The sequence below is a fragment of the Patagioenas fasciata genome, chromosome 16 (genome assembly GCF_037038585.1).
Source record: "Patagioenas fasciata isolate bPatFas1 chromosome 16, bPatFas1.hap1, whole genome shotgun sequence".
Taxonomy (NCBI): domain Eukaryota; kingdom Metazoa; phylum Chordata; class Aves; order Columbiformes; family Columbidae; genus Patagioenas; species Patagioenas fasciata.
The window spans coordinates 1,285,636-1,297,351 of record NC_092535.1 but is presented as its reverse complement, the minus strand read 5'-3'; the positions used below and the strand labels follow the sequence as shown (position 1 = coordinate 1,297,351).

Genomic DNA, 11,716 nt, shown 5'->3' with positions numbered 1-11,716 from the left:
TGTTACAAAGGCAAAAGAAAAATCCTTGGAAAATGCCTCTGAGCAGTGATTGCTTTCTCAGAAAGCCTTTCAATTAGGCATGAAAGGAGTCTTTCCAAGCTTCTAAGATGCATTAAAGACATTATTATGAAATAATTAAGCTTCATGGGATGACTTGAGATCCACACTGTCCCCTACATCCCCATCTGTTGAGGTCTTTAAGTAGAGCCAATGGCTCTACTTAACATCCCTCAGAGCCTTTGGCTGGTCCCACCTGCATGCAGTTCACACCACCCTGCCTAAACTGCCCAGGAAAGGCAAAATGAGCTTCGAATGTTAATGGCATCATCCTGAGGTCCAGACCTGCCCAGCTGGAGCCCTGACAACACCGACTGCTGACCTCGGGATGCCCCTGTGACCCTGGGGTGCAGCAGAGCTGCTGGCCCTTGCCCAGGTCAGTCACATTGCACACACAGCGCAGGGACCACCCAGGTACACGTGGTGGCCAGCAGCTCTGTGCTTCTCCAGGGGTCTTTTGTGTACACTGAGCACTGCATTGCTGAACCCAGAAACAACAAGACTGGATTGACTCATTCTTAAATCCATTAAGTAGCTGATTGGTATCTTCTCCTATTCATCTTTTCCACATTTACTCTGCTGCTGAGAACTCGGAGCCAGCGTTTCTTCAAGCAGATGTTACATGTGATTATGTGTTTCTGGGAAGCTCAACTTCATGTCCCTCTGCTTGTGCAAAATGAGTCAAAGGTTTCAATCCAGCTCCTGGTGGAAAAAGTGCTCGCGTCACAGCTGGCACTAATTGGCTCCCTCGTTAGCAGCCCGGGAGCGAAGGTGAGGAGCAACCTGCCCATAGCCTGAGCATCCTGCCCCAGCAGCTCCTGTGACGGGCTGGGAAACGGGACCTGGCGCTTTCCCTCGTAACTTTAGGCTCGCTTTCTAGGCCTGCCAACTTAGCATTAAATTCTCTTAAATTTCGTTTGCGATGGAAATGTCACCCTGACAGATTAATTGAGCTATAACATATGCAAAGTAACGTGAAAAAAGAATGCAGTTGCATTACCCAGTGCTAACGCCGCAAATAGGCACCGCTACCTGCAGTGATGACTGTCTTGAATGCTAAAGGATCGCAATCCTGGGTGCACCAAATGAGCCATTTTAATGGGGAAAAACATCACGTTAGGCTCACCTGCAGCTGAAGGAGGCGGAAACACATCTGGGAAGTGGTTCTGTGGTGAGTGCAGGGGTTCATCTATCAATATTAATAATAACACATAAAACTGTGGCTTGCATATTATCTCCCAATGAACAGAAGACAGAGACTGAGTTCCATGTAATTTAATTTCAATTAGTGCATTGGAGCTTTTTAAAGAATGGACTATATATTCTTCTACAGCTATTCGCAGACTATTAAACACAATGCAGAAAAAATGTTATGTAAATGAGAATTATCTTATTGGCTTTAGTATCGTTCTCCCTTTTCCTTCCCCAGGTAATTGGGTGGGTAGGTGCTGGGAGAAAACAGATGATGGGAAATGTGAATAATGAAATCTCTGCACTCTCTCCCCTTGGATGCAGGAACCCAAAATATATGTGTGTGTCAGTTTCATTTAATTTGCTGTTAATTAGCTAAAATAGTAGTCTTACCTTCCTTTGCTTTCACTGCAATTCTGTCCGGGCTCTCATTAGGCAGCATGATAAAGCAGGTGCTTGTTAAAAATACTGTAAGTACCCATTTACATTACAAAGCTATTCCTAGAACTTGTGGTGAAGGAAACTGGAGGCTTGTCCCTGGATACAGCTGCTGGGAGAAGGGAAGCAGCATCTTGTTTTCACGTATTTAAACTCTAGAACACTAATTCCCAATGCTAATGAGATCAGAGTTTAAAACGCAAGGTGCAGAAGCATCCAGCGAATGAATAGGTGTGCAGCTTTCTCCAAAGCGAGGTGGACGGTAGACGTACAGAGCTCTGCCTGGGGGTTCAGGTGTTCTCACCCATTTCAAATGTGCATAAAGGACTAAGTCTACACAGGGGTATGGAGATCGTCTTTGAACGACCATCACTCAGAAAGGAAGTTCCCAGTTATTTAATTCAGGCCAACAAAGGAAGCATCAAATCTAGGGTTGATTTCTATCAGCACAGATAAAGCTGGGAGGGTGCAAGCGGTGAACAAAGAGGGAGGAGAAAGAAGAGGTGGGAGAGAGGCAGCAGGGACAGAAAGGGGCATGGAGTGAGAATGCAGAATAGGGCGCTGTGCTTTCAAATATTGATATGGAACACGTATAAATAGAAAGCATGCTTGTGGAGCTAATAAAGGTCTTGTTTACAAGTAAGCAGAGCGATTCATTAAGAACGGGAACAAGCACCTGCTCTGAAAATAAGGAAAAAATTAATGAAAGCACTGGGAGACCAGAGAAAGTGATGTGAGTGCAAGTGTGCTCGGGAAGAGCGGAGTTCAGCACCTCCCACGCTCACCCGCGGCGTGGCCGTGCCATGGGCAGAGCTGCCAGGAACGCGGGTGCTGCTGCGGGTCGGTGCGGGCGGCACGAGCGGCTTGGGGAGAGGGTGCCTGGTTCCCTGGGCTTTGGTTCCAAGCACTGTTAACTCCAAGAAAAACAAAACAGCGACAACAAAAATCCCATCTCCTTTCTCATTTGTAATTCAGTAACTTCTCCTGCTCCTTCTTTTCATTTCTCCAACTAAAGAAAAGAATACAGACAGGGAATAAAGTCAAAACTCCCTGGCGAATAGCTGAGTTCCACTTGCAGAGCAGAAGTCTCCAGCTGCACCTCGGCTCTGCGGGTGTGGGGGATCAGATTGAGGTGCTCTCAGATTGAATCCTTCCTTGTCTTCATCTTCAGAAGGACCCACCTCTTCGGATGTGCTCATGACCCCTCTTTAGAGAGGAAGATGCCCTTGGTAAGGTTGTGAGACCTTGATACTGGTTAAAGAGGGAAGATGGTCAAATAACATCGAACATGGGTGCGTATGGAGAGCAGTAAGAAAGAACGGCTCTCTGTCTTCCCTGGATCAGCTCTTCTTACCAGAGCATGGAGGAATTGCAAAGGGTGTTACTCAGTGCGGGAGGGCCGTTTTAGTCCCCTCCAAGGTGTGCTTGACAGAGCTAATGCCACTCATCTAGCGCTCTCCTTCCCAAACACAGCTGCTATTCATCTTTCTTCTTCTTCTGCTCAGCAGGGCTTGGCAAAAAACCATGCAGAAGTCATGCCGGTAGCACATCACCATCCTTGCTGTCTGCCATGTGCTTTCTGCCACTTGCTGTCCGGGGGTGTGACAGCTCTGCTCCTGGTGCCCCTATACCTGTCACCTGGAAGGGACAGACTTCTCTTGAGTTTGGTACCAATGAAACACAAGAATGTTTCCCTGTTACATCGGGAAACCTCCTCTTTGCTCCCTGCCGGCGAGCTCTGCCTGGTGCAGACTAAGAAAACAATTCAGCTGTGACCCCTGGGAGAGCTGTGGCTGCTCCTAGGAAAGGGTTTGAAGCTGCCAGTTGGTGAACTGGGCTCTTCACCACCCTCATGGGACTTTCGAGGTGAGGGGAATCAGATATGGACCTGGGTAGCAGCCTCGAAGTAAACATTTGCTTTCCGTGGGGAGCAGTGCAGTGCTCATCAGTGGCACACAGCGCCCTGGGAGGCAATGTCTGAGCCCTCATTTTTTCACGCGCTGGGGGACTAGGAAGCCCCCTGCCCCTCGCTGGCCTCTGCCTGCTTTCTGGCTGGGTGCAGCTGTACCAGCACACGCTGTTTCCAAAAAGCCTTCAAGACAGTTGCAGCAGATTTATCTATGCAGTCAGTTTAGCACAGGTTTGCTCCTGGGACCAGCCAAACTCCTGCCTCAGCTGGAGCTCTGCAGGGGGAGAGAAGCCCAAGCTTTGATCGCGGGAGCTGCACTGACAAGCTGCTGGCAGGGCTTGAAGCATCCCAGACCCACCTCTCCTGGGCTTCTGCAAACCCCCAGCCAGGCAAGCACACGGGTGGTGGGACTGTCGGCTTCCACGCTCACCCGCTCCCGGTTTGCTGGGACCATGGCGGGTCGCCGCCTGCCTCGGAGAGAGGAGCAGCCCTGGCCCAGCGCACACGGGGTGGAGAGGGTCTCCTGCCACAGCTGCGTCCCACAGGCAGCGCTGAGTGGTCCCGATGTCCACAATAGGCAATCACCCCATGTCTGTTCAGCAAAGGGGTCATGTCGTCAAAAACTATGGGAAGGTGAAGATGGGCTTGGCCTTCTTCCTATACACTGCCGTCAGAGATGGGTTTGAAGGGCAAACGGAGACCGAGCTGCCCTGGTCTCCCGTAACCGCCCAGTTGTGAGGACAAGGCGTAAAGAGCCCATCTGTTCATTCTGCCGGTATGATCTGATATCGTACTCTGTGTTTAGCAGAGCAGCTCTTTCCCCTTGAGCAGAGTATGCGCTTTGCAGTTACTTCTTTAAAACGACTTAGTTATACATTTGCTACATCTTATTTTGAATTCTCTTGAAGATCAAGGATGCTACAAAGCCAGCAAGATAAAATTAGCATCTGAGCTGTAGCCTTTGCGTGGTGTAAGAAATGCAGATCAGCCTCACTTGTAGTGAATGCTGGAAGGTGATTTTCGTTTATGCCTCTTTTCGGCAGACCTAGTTCTGCCATCCCTGCTTGTTCTGAGTGTCACCGCAGCCCGTAAGCTGTGCCGGGAGTGAGGCTGCTTCCAGTTTATCCCTGGTAGTCTGGTTCCACCAAGAGCCATTCAGTGTTGCCCTAAGTACTGGAATACACATAAAGGAGATGGGCCCTGGAGTAGAAAAAGGGAACAGGGAAACGGCCATGGTTGAAAAGAAAGAACATGAATAAGGGGATTGTATTTCACCTCTCTAGCATCTGTCTAAAACAAACACCCCTGAAATGGTTTGCTTGGTCCCCAATTCACTCTCATTCTAGGCTTTCCGCTGGTATTTTACAGTTCATTTTCTCGGTGTTTTCAGCTGGAAATAGTCCCACTCCTACAAACTGCTGGCAGTGTGTTTCTCCTCTGTTGCAGACAGATCGTCCCCCTGCTCTTCCCAGCGCTCAGCACACCCGTGTGCGCTGGCCCAGCAGCGCTCAGCACCCCTGGAGCGCTTCCCTCCCAGGACGTACGGGATAGCAATTGCTGTGAGTTCCGCTACCTGTCCCGACACAAAACGCAGACATGGGGGCCACCCACACGCTGCTTTTCACCACCTGCTTCCCAGCTGATGCGGAAGCTGTAGGGAAAGTAGAATGCTATTTGCCACTTAGGCCTAATAATTACAGATGTGTTTTTTGGAGGAAATAAAAAAATGGTTTTCACTTGCAGTCATTCCAATCCGGTTTGAATTAGGAGACACTCAGGATTAGGAAGTGTTTTCTCATTAGAAGCAATGTCACAAAGGAGCTTCAGCAGAAGTTTGGTGGGTTTGTTGTTGTTTGTTGTTCTGTTTTAGGGAAAAGTGCCGGAGGAAACACAAATCAACATCTGCCGAGAAAAACAACCCCTTGCTTACCGTGGGCAGAACTCCTGCGTGGTCTGGGAGCCGGCGGCTGGGGGTGCTGGGTTTTCAAAGGGGTTGATCCTCATTTCCTTGAACCACTGTAAATGTTTCTCTTTGTTTTGCAGGTCACCAGCACGGGCTGCGGCGGCCGCCCCGGTTGCTGGCCGCAGCCCCGCACCCTGCCCCGCTGGCACGTCCCTCCTTCCCGTCCACTGACTCCCAGCGTTCTCAGTGTCCTTCAGGTCCAGGGTTGGTGTTTCCCTCTCTCCCCAGCCAGCTCCCGCAGTGCTGGGTCCATTTACGAGTGCACAGCCACCAGAGTCTGAATGAGAAGGATCTCGTTGTCTTTCTTGGGAAATCAGCCCTTTGAGAGGCCGGTGGGGCCAGGGTCTGGTGGGTACAGGAGGGCAGCGCATCCGGCGCTGGGAAAGGAAGTGTGGTTGAAGTGCATTCCTCTGCTAGAGCATGGAAGCGGCAGAGGGAAGCACGCTGGTGGGGAATTGGGTTATTTAGCCCTTTGATGCTCTTCTTTTCCAGCTACTGCCTGGACAGCACCAGTGCCCCCGCTTCCCTCTTTTCCCCAGGAGCAGCTTGGGGCACCATGAAGAGAAGGAGCTGGTCCCTGCATCTGCTTCAGCATGTGGCTGCTGTGCTGGCTGGAGCCAGGGCAGGACAATCATAGAATCACAGGATGGTGTGGGTTGGAGGGACCTTCCCAGCTCCCCAGTGCCACCCCTGCCATGACAGGGACATCTTCACCAGCTCAGGGTGCTCAGAGCCCCGTCCAGCCTGGCCTGGGATGTCTCCAGGGATGGTTCAGCCACCACCTCTCTGGGAACCTGGGCCAGGCTCTCACCGCCCTCAGGGACAACAATTCCTTCCTCATGTCCAGCCTGAATCTCCCTCTTTTAGTTTAAAAAACTAAAGGACCTGAAGGCCAAGAGCTGGCAGCCAGTGAGAGCAGCATGGGGCCGGTGTTTCTCCATAGTCAGCGCACACATTGAAAGAGAAACAAACTGTAGGATCAGATCTCATTGACAGAAATCAGATAACCCTGGTAAAGAAAGAAACTTCACCTGGGTTCACACCAGCATAGTGTCTGGCTTGTTCCCTCCCTCCTTGAGTGATGAATAAACGTGGAGACAGTTAATAATGAAAGACCACTACAATAAGATTTAGTCTTTATTGTTGTTATGCTTCCATCACTTGTCAGGCACTCGAACCAGAGGAAACGTCAGTCTGGGAAAGGCTGCTGATACCTGTGCAGTAGCAGATCTACCGGGGTTGGTGCCCTGCACTGGCCAAGGGGGGAGCAGTGTGACCCGGGAGGTGTCACCATGTGTCACTGGCACTCCCGTCCCCACCCCTCAGGACAGTCATTTGAAGAGCAGTCACATTCACTTCATAGCTCCTAAACAGCATCGCTATTGGACGTGGGCAGTGTTTCCGAGCCCAAAATCACCTTGGTAGGTAATGTGGTGTTTTCAGGAAGAAAAGGTTGTCAGACGGACTGTTCAACTTCCAAAATTCAGGCAAAGGTGTTTATTCGGAATGATCTTTGGGTAGTATTCTTTATTTGCTAGCCACTCCCCACCTTGTTAATTGGTTTTCTTCCTTTTTAGAGAGAATCCTATTTGTGCTCTCTCCCATTCACCGCTGATGAGCTGCTAGGTATCCTGGCTGGGGTGGAGTGAGCGCTTAAGAGCATATCTTTGATTTTCTCACTTTGATAGCAGTAAGAAAACACATGAAAATAAGCACAGGCTTTGTTTTCAGACCATCTTCCGCTGCATGTGGTGGAAGAACAGGCACTTGGATACACAGAGTAGGTGCACAGGAACAAATAAATAACGCCAATGCTGATGTCCCATTGCGCAGGTGTTCTGCGCCCGGGGCGGCCGCGTGCAGGAGAGCGGCATGAAACGCGCAGCCCTTCCCCAAAACGACAGCTGTACGGGTACATCATGGCCACGTTGGAGGTTTCTGCTTTTTGAGATGCTGTTCACTGAGTTTTCCTCCTTGAAGATGAAGTCGGATGAGACCCGGCTCCCTCCCCCACATCCCTTTGCTGTTGTGGACTGGCTCTGAGATGGGGCGGAAAGGGAACCTGAGAGCGCTAAGTTCCGAGGTCAGCGCTGCTCACCCGCCTCTGTCATCCCAGTGAGCTCACAAATCGGTGTTAACACGTCCTGGAAAAAGCAACACATATAAAAAGAGAACCTGGCTCACACGTGGGAGCAAACCCGTCACTGGGGCTGCGGAGCACGGGTCCAGCAGGACCGCCAGTGCAGCCAAAATCCAAAGCCCATCAGTGTTCAGCCCCGGCTGCATCTGCCCAGAGCAAGCAGGACAAAGCTGCCTGTTTAGGCAACTTATTTTCTTTAAACATCAAAAAGCACCTGCGTATTTTTTGTTCTCCTGCTTTCAGAAATCCGCTTTTGCAGGATGGTCTTTTTTTGGCTGGTTCTTTAAATCGCCGCTTATAGTGGGGCCTCATGGTGTAGAAGGCACAAATAACTTCAGAGCCTTTGAGATCCACCCCCACCCCTCCACTAACAATTCTCTTCAGTGGGATTCATAAAATCTGTGATTGTTGCTGCAGATTGGCCACAATGTGACTTTGGAGAAAATTCTTTCTGTGTTGACACTGTTGCTTCGTTGTTATTCTTTCTGTACCAGCGGAACAAAATGAAAAATTCATTAAAAACAGAGAAAAAAGGGAAAGAAAGAAAACCACTGGCATTTCTCTGTCTCCCAGCATGAAAATCAAATGTAGAAGATTGAAATCAGGGTGATGGGAAGAGAGGGGTGAGAGGGTTAAATGTCTGAAGGATCCGCAGCCACACACAATGTCCTGGCCAAAGGTGCTGATAAAACGGACCTGTCACCTCCTTCACAGGGCGCTGCTGCCAGCTGAGGGGGCAGAGGAGGGGCTCGCAGGGGGACTTGCTTTCTTCAGGGCCTTTCAGCAGGCAGTGACCCCTTGGAGCAGCTCCAGGAGGGAGGTCCCCAAGCAGAGTGTTCTCTTGGAGCTGGTGGGTCCCCATGCACCCCCTGACACCCACGGTCCCCACCTGGCCCAGGTTCCCAAGGACCTTGTCGTTAATATGTAAATCACAGTTCATCCTGTACTGAATGTATCATCCCCTGTGGCTGGGTGAACTGGCGCCCAGAGACGTGGTGCTGAACTGGGGTAAGTCCAGCAGCCTCCCAGGAGGTTGGATGAGACCTCCAGGGTCCCTTCCAGCCTCAGGTCCCCTGGGATTCTGTGGCCCCTCAATTCATTTCCCAAACCTGCCGCAGGTTTGCTCTATAGCTGCAGGTTTTTATTCTTATGACGGGCCTCGATCTCTGTGGTTTTAGTGATAGTACTTTTCCATCCTATGAAAGGGACTCCCTCAAAAACAAGCATCTAAATCTTTCTGAAAAGCAAAAATGACAAAACAAAGCACTCCCCAGGATCTCTGCTCAGCAATGTCACAGGGCAAGAGAAATTCTTTCTGTGATCAACAGACTTCACTTCAAAAGCATCCAAACGGCAGCTCTCTGTGGGGCACCTTTCTGCGGGGTTATTAATAAGAAATAATTGTTTTAAGTGCAGAAAAGTATGTGTGCTTTCTATTGCCTTCCAAAAGCCCTGCACCATTTGTCCTTAATGAATAATGAAAGATACTTTTGTATTGCTTCCCACCCACAGACTTGAAAGAGATTATAAGCAATAATAAATAGGACTTTGAAGGAAATCAGGTTTTGATGAAAGCTTAATTCTAATATGAGAATCATCTGCCTTTGCAGGAGTTTACAGATGTTACTGAGGCTTTTGTGGGTGGAGAATTTTGGTCAAAAAGCTGAATGTCCCAACACTGGAAAAACATTGCTAAATTATTCTGAAATGCTATTGCATAGCTCCATAGAAATTATCATCGGTGCCCCTTGATCGTCCTTCTGGAAGGAAACCAGGAGATTACCTTGCCCAGGAGATGCACTTTGATACTCGGAACACAGAGCTGCTACGATTCGGTGTCTCAGTGCTTATCACTATCACAGGAAGCAAAACCCAGGGAGGAGATTGTTTTCTGAGGAGAGAAGGAGCACAATGTCCCATGTCAGACCGGGGTGTTTGCGTTTCAGTGGAAAATGCGATGCATTACGTGGGGAAGATGGTGTGGTTTTGTCTCTCAACCCTTCTTTGGGAAGCCCACTCTGCTGGTGAAAAACTGAAGCTTGGAAGAGATATGGGAGTTGTCCAAGAAAAACTGTGCTGAATGAACAGTTATTTCTTCACGCTTGGGTTGGTAGGTACCAGAGATCTTGTCTCCAGCCTTGGTGAGTCAGGTCTTGATGCTGGCAAGAGAGTTCACCTTATTATGGGGTCTCATCCTACTGAACAACCCACTGCAGAGGTATCTTCTGAGCATTACGCCGGCTAGTTTTGTGTAACTGAGCATTTAAATGCCACTATAGTCATGCTGGGATTATCAGAGAATGCTTCTGGGGGGGATCTGTGTCTGCCTTGATTGCCAATGACTCATCTGTGCTATGGCACTATCCCAGAAATGTTTGACCAGGAACACGCTCAAGTGTTGCAGCAAGCACGACTGTGATGGGTTGCTCTTGCTGTTCAGTAACACGCTTTTGCATAAAGTTATTTGCTATAAATGTGCCGGTGAACGAGCTTCCCATGAGCTGGGACCACACTGTGTGTTTGTGGAACCTGCGTGCACGCCGTCACCTGGCGCTGCGTACAGCCCTGCCTGCATTATTTCTTCTGCACCCCTGCGTGTGCCTGTCCCTCCGCTGGCAGGGCTTGCAGTGCGGGCTTCCCACACGCGCAGTGAGTGATGAAATGCTGGACACCGGATTTGCTAAGAAAACATCTGATTCCTATAAGAATTTGTTTTCTTCCTCGTAAGTGTGAGGAGCAATCAAACACAAAACAGAGAAGCCAACCGGTCTGTTAGAAAGGCTGAAGAAGAGCGGCAGAGCTGGAGTTTCAGCTCCGGGCTGATCAGCCCCAGGCTGGATGCCCCGCTCCGCGGCAGCGCTCACCGGGGAACTCTGGTGCTTGGCGCCGGCGACGAGCGCGGTCTGCGGGTACGAGCGCCGGCTGCGATTTGGAGGAATCTGGTTTAAACCCGGAACGATCGGCTGCTCTGCAGCCCCTGGAGGCCCCAGCGCCGGCTGCGGGACCCGAACCCACGGCCACCAGGACCCGCCGCCACCTGCCCCGCAGCCGGAGCATCTCTCCGCCCCAGCACCACGCTGGACTCTTCCACCGCGCCGGCTGCAGAGCGGGAGGGGAGCTGAGGGGTACGGGGAGGGAAACGACATTGCCCTGGGCCGACCCCCGGCGGCGCGGCACGGCACAGCCCCGCAGGGCGGATCCGCTCGGATCGGCACCGGGAGCGGGCAGCGGCTGCCGGCCTTGGCACCCCTCCCGCCGCCCAGTGTCTTGTGTTCCCCCCCCCCCCGGCGCCGCGCCGTGGTACGGTCGGCGGGAAGGAGCCGGCGCGCGGGGCGGCGCGCGGCACTGTGCCTGCGGCTCCCGCGGGGCGAGGCGGGCAGGGCCGGGCCGGCGCCGCCGCTCCGCTCCCTCCGCATCCTCGGCGCCCGGCGCTGCCTCCCCTCGGCACCGGCCTGCTCGGTGAGTGCTCTGCCGCGTCCCTCTTGGCTGCTCCCCCGGGGCCTGGGACCCCCGCAGCGGGCTGCCCCCGCCCCGCCGCCCATCGGCTCCGCTGCGCTCGGCGGGGCTGCCCCAGCGGGACGGGGTGGACGTCGGTGGGGGCCCCGCTCGCCGCGGGTGTCTGGCTGCGGAGGAATTACTGTCTTATTTTCCTCCAGTCTTCTCCTTTGCCTTCTATTCACTGTTCTTCTCGTGTTTGTTTTTTTCCTTTTTTTATTTTTCTTTTTTAAATTATTTTTCTTTTATTTTTTCTGTTTTTTCTCGTTTTTTCTGTTTTTCCTTTATTTTCTATTTTTAATATTTTTCCTTTTTATTTATTTTTGACTTTATATTTTTCATTTTTCTCTCTTTTTTTTTTCTTCCGTTTCCTTTTTTTTTTTTAAATTTTATTTTAGGGTGATTTTTTTTCTTCCCCAAGTCCGCGTTTCCCCGTTTTCAGCGGCAAGGCTGCTCGGACGTGCCGGCACCTGCGGGACGGGAAACTTTGGCGTTGAAAAGCGGCCGCTGGGTGCATTCCCGT

The 11,716-nt window shown here is 51.1% G+C and overlaps 1 protein-coding gene across 5 annotated transcripts in view; it reads left to right on the top strand.

The window, feature by feature from the left end:
• The first annotated feature begins 11,034 nt into the window (after positions 1-11,034).
• RALY (RALY heterogeneous nuclear ribonucleoprotein) overlaps positions 11,035-11,716 on the top strand; it is an 83,953-nt gene continuing 83,271 nt past the window's right edge. For 4 of the 5 annotated variants that reach the window (XM_071815550.1, XM_065849859.2, XM_065849858.2 and 1 more), the window contains exon 1: positions 11,035-11,157. The gene's annotated coding sequence lies outside the window, so the exon portion shown is untranslated. The remainder of the gene's footprint in view (positions 11,158-11,716) is intronic. The other variant, XM_071815551.1, reaches the window with a different exon arrangement.